Genomic DNA, 5,384 nt, shown 5'->3' with positions numbered 1-5,384 from the left:
TGACTAGACCAAATAAAACAAACTCACTCTATCCATGCATAAGTTTTACAACACCAAAATGTAACCAGGGAAAACCCTAAATAAGTTTGATGTGTTTTCGTAGCATTGTTATCGAGCTTTTCGCTCTTGGCAAATAATACACTAATCACGAGCTTGTTTTGAAGGTAATGCGAGCTCTCACTATAGAATGAGATGTAAAGATAGTGGTCCTGAAGGAATCAAAAGAACTCGACAAGCTTGAGCTGCATGATATTTTTATAGACCTTACGACATATGAATTTGAGTTGGGCATCCGGATTAAATAAGACTTGCATCCTAGCCAACCAAAGATCTAGCCACAAATTTTGTTGCCCCACCGGTCATCGAGGAGCCTCAACTCAAGAAATCTGTAGAATATATTATCAATAAGATTATGTTATTTTTTGTCAATAAGTTCACTAAATTTATGAGCAAAAATCAATCTAAATTTTTTAAACATTTCATAAAAAGGACCAATCAGATGATCGTCAAGCATGTTTTATCTTTATAAAGAAAGGTAATTTTATTGCAGATTGTAACAAGCCTAGGAAGGATGAAAAGAAGCCATATGAGAAAAAAATATCCAGAGATGAAATGAAGCCATTCAAGAAGAAAGGATATCAAAAGGTTCTTGTTGTTTAGGAAAACAAAAAGCGAATGGGCGAACATAGAACAAGAAACATCCAGCTCAGAGACCTCATCAAGTGGTAATGATGAAACCAATTCAATGCCTAATGGCTGATGCAGAACTAGAAACAAATATTGATAAGGTATTTGAATTAGTTCCGATGAGTTTACACGAGAAAACCTTGTTACTGCACTGCATGACACAATAAATGAATAGAAAACACTCTCGCAATCATTTGAGGATTTAAGACAAAGAATAAAAGCTAAAAGATAAGTCAAGTGACTCAAGATACATGCAACAAAAGGAACTTGACAGACTTGGGGTGAAACTAAATCTGTTAGCAACTGAGAATGATAACATGCAAGAAATGTTCCAAGAAAATTTCAATAAACTTTTGGAAAAAGTCTTCCACTTCTTTGAAAAGATGCAAGAATTGCAGAAGCCGGATGGTAGAAAAAAAGATGCAAGAGTTGGAGAAACCGGATGGTAGAAAAATTGGCATGGGCTATGGCAACAAGGACCGAAGCTTGTCATAAGTAAGTACTCAATCGTGTTTGGATAAGGTCAAATCTAAAATGATAAATCTTGTCCATTCCAACATGATATGTGAACATGATGAGCCGGAAGTTCAAAAAATCGGATTATATCTTATGGGAACATGGCTGAGAATATAAGACTAGATTACATCGAATATGAGAGTTATAAGCCTGACAGGACTTGGCTAAAGCAGAGACAAGGCTCAACTGGATAGGATTACGACTCTAGTTCTGGTCGGTCTAACAAAATATCTTGACTTGTCGAACTTAACTATGTGAAGGGTACATCAAACCTACACAAAAACTGCATGCCACTTCAAAAGAGATATATAATGAATAGTAAAAATGGCTGAAGCAGACAACATTCGGTGAAAACAAAGACAAATCATATCACCCCATATTTTTGTGCACAATGGCACATTCTTTTGGACATACATATGGGTATACCATTAGGGTAATTCAAGAGTGGGTCTCGAAAGGGATAATTCGACCAGGACTCAACTAGATGAGGGTACCAAAAGATTATTTCAATGATTGAAGGTACTAAAGAAGAAGACAATCAAAGTATTTTTTTGGTATCTGGACAATGGCTACCCCAAACACATGACCGGAGATTCCAAATTGTTGTCAGAAGTCATGGAATGTAAAAGAAACAAAAATAACCTTCAAATAAAATTCGAAAGGTAAGCTTGCAGGTAAGAGTAAAATTATTAATGACAAATTATTATTAAATATGTTTTTCTAGTTGAAAATATGTGTTATAACTTGATTAGAATTAGCCAATTTTGTGATATTGGTGATTCTGTTGAATTCCAAAAACATACATGCACTATAAAATCTATCAATGAACACATCATGATTATCAGACTAAGTGAACAAAATACCTCAAAAGTTAGTTGGTTTGAATAAACAAATTTCTATTTCTATATGTTTTGTTGATATGCATAGTAATAAAAATCAGTTATGGCAGAAGCGACTAAATCACTTGAATTTCAAATCTATTTTCAGTATTGTGAAGAAAAAATTGGTTATCGGTTTGCCTAAAATCGATTTTATTAAAAATTAGATATGTACTACATGTTAGTTAGGCAATAAAATGATATATATTTTTAAAAACTGTGGGTGTCACCAAATGCTTAGATTTACTGCACATAGACCTATTTGGTCCTCTACCAGTAAGGAGTTTAGGGGTAATATGATACACTCTAGTGATAGCAGATGATTACTCAAAGTAAAATTGGGTGATATTTCTATCGTCCAAATACTAGACCTGTGTCAACTTGTTCAAGCTTCTAAAAATGAGAAATCTCTTGCGATAGATAAGATAAAAGTGACACGAGCACTTAATTTACAAATAAATTAAAACACCCTCATCCTATCTAGATGACCAAAGAATGAAACATGAGTTTTCTGCTCCAAGGTCACTTCAGCAAAATGGTGTTGCTGAGAGAAGGAACCAGACCTTAAAAGAAGCAGATAAAACTATGATTGCGGATTCTGGTATCAAAAACTTTGGGTAGAAGCAGTCAATACAGCTTGCTACACTCAGAACATATTAATGATAAACAAAAAAGACAATAATACTCTTTATGAGATCAGGAATGACACAAAATCATATATTTCATACTTTAATTTGTTTTGTTGTGCTCAGTTACATTGAATTCATCATCAAATCAGAGACTATGGTATCCAGTCCTCAGAGTCTTCTATATTTTGTGACTTCACTTATAATCTGGTACTGTAATCTCGGAACAAGCACTTTGAAGTTAGACATTTTTTCATTTGATATCATATCATGAAGAAGGGCATTTGGTTAAAATACATCTCAACATATCAACAAGTCGTGAATGTATTCTGAAAACCACTACCAGACGCCAAATTATCTTATTTCCACAATATACTTGGCTTAATTGTTTTATCTTAATGCATAAATTTAGGGAGAATAATTCATATTGGTAAGATTTCTGGCCTAACCGGACTTAAATGTGTCTAATCAGAAAAAAATGGACAAGCCGGTATGTAAGTTTTGTCGGTCTAGCTCGAACTTATGAAAGTTTGATCTTATCCAATGAAGCACTTGGCAGAAGGGACTTCGTAGGATTGCAACTGAAGGAAAGCTTGTTGAGGGTCCTGATTTTTAAGAAAAGATACAATTTTGACCCTCACATCCGGAAAACTGGTGATGATTCTGCAATTATCCAACAACTCGATATGGATGCATTTCAACTCTCCATGCAAGTTCAACTCAAAAGGGAAGAATATATGCTACAACTCTCCATGTAAATATTACAACAAGACATACTATAGCCCAACCGGTCTCTGCATGTCTCAGCGCATTTGGTCTTAAATCCGGAATTCTCAAAGTCAAAAGTAATTCTATCTACCAACTCGGTTATATTAGAAGAGCTTTTAACCAATCATGCACAAGAACAATACTATCAGAAGACCAAAATGTCTGCCAATAAGATAGTGAATTGTTGCACTTTTCTCTATTATGAGATCAAATTTTCAGAGCCTTTGTTACCATTTTTGGCAAGGCGCCAACATTTGCAGTGTATGTGAGTCAAGAATTGCATTAGATAAAGAAAAAGTCGAACTTTTTAAGGATTTAAACGTTGTAATCAAGAGCAAGTATAAATTGAGAATGTCTTTTCCGTCTTGATTGATTTTTTCAAAATTTTCAAATCTTCGTTAACCGTGTATATTATAGATATAATCCTAAGAAGATTTAAAAATTAATCAAAAAAACCCTTAGGATCTTATTCTTCACGTCCAGGATTACGTCTCGGATCATTAGATAGGAATCATTCATCTGAAGATGAACGAATAATTTACAAGTCTACAAGCTCTCAATTTTCTCAAGATTTCCAAGCACACTTGTTTGAAACATTCTTAAATCGCACACAAGTCGTCGCATTCAAGTTTATTACAAGGCTTCTCACAACTTCTCAAGCTGTTGTTTGATCATTGCCAAGAAGATTCATTTACATTTACAGTTATTGTATTGTTATTTAAGTGGAACTACGAGTTTCAATTTAGACGAGAGATAAGTCTTATATTGAAGTGAGTTTGTACAATCATTGTAAAACCAAAGTTTTCAAGAGTGAATTTTTCCCTAATTAGAAGAAGATGAGACGTAGAAGAATTTAATCTTCCATCTTTCAAAAATTTTTATTGAATTTCATCAATTACCACATTTACTGTTATAGTATTATCCGATTTATTTTGTTAAAAACTTAGTCATTTGATTATAACATTATCCAGTTCCAGCCGGACATTTTCGCACTTTGAAAATCACTTAAAAGTGGTCCAACCGCATCTGTTCGGCCGAGAAAAAGACTTTTACATGAATCTGATTTAGAACCATCCCAAATCAAAATATGTTGAAAAGAGTTATAACAGTTTATTCATTCACCCTCTAGACTCTAAACTTGATCCTAACAAATAATAATAATAATAATAATAATAATAATAATAATAATAATTTCAAAAGAACCACATTTAAGGAATAAATTCTACTAAAAGAAGATAAAGAAAAAGTTTTCTTTCAACAAATATATAATTAATTAATGTGAATATTTAAATAAGGGAATTTAATAGATGTGCAACGTATTCTTTAACTTTGTACTTAAAATATCAATTAATGAATTGGAAGATACGTATTTTTTGCCAACATCAGTTTTTTATATTATATTAATGAAATATAAAATGCGAGGCGAACATTAGATTCGTGATTGGATGAGCTAGCTAGGTTAATTATATTCCATAAATAATTTTTCAAAATCTCGTTTAGAAAAGGTCATTCTCATAATTTTCAATTAAATATAGAAAATTTAATTATTCTAACCATTTCGAAATCATATTTTTAAAAATTGCTTTACTTATTAAATATCCAGGAATATAGTCTTTCATAGTTTAAAATTCCTAAAACGCCACCTTTGAAAAAAATTTCTGAAAAACTCATTTTTCTAATATTAAATATCGGTGTAACGCATCGAACATTTTCCTACCTAATTATAATGTACAAGCTCCTATACAAATCACAACAACTTGAAACTTGGTGTAATTTTATAGAGAGCAACAATAATGACTTGAGCCACATGAACTAATTATGCATGAATATTTATACTATATATAATTTTTGAACCATAATAGAGATAAATAGTGTATTGACTATTGATGTAATTTTTAAAATCCCTCAA

Source organism: Primulina huaijiensis, chromosome 9, assembly GCF_012295235.1.
Source record: "Primulina huaijiensis isolate GDHJ02 chromosome 9, ASM1229523v2, whole genome shotgun sequence".
NCBI lineage: Eukaryota > Viridiplantae > Streptophyta > Magnoliopsida > Lamiales > Gesneriaceae > Primulina > Primulina huaijiensis.
Note: the sequence above shows the minus strand (reverse complement) of the source record.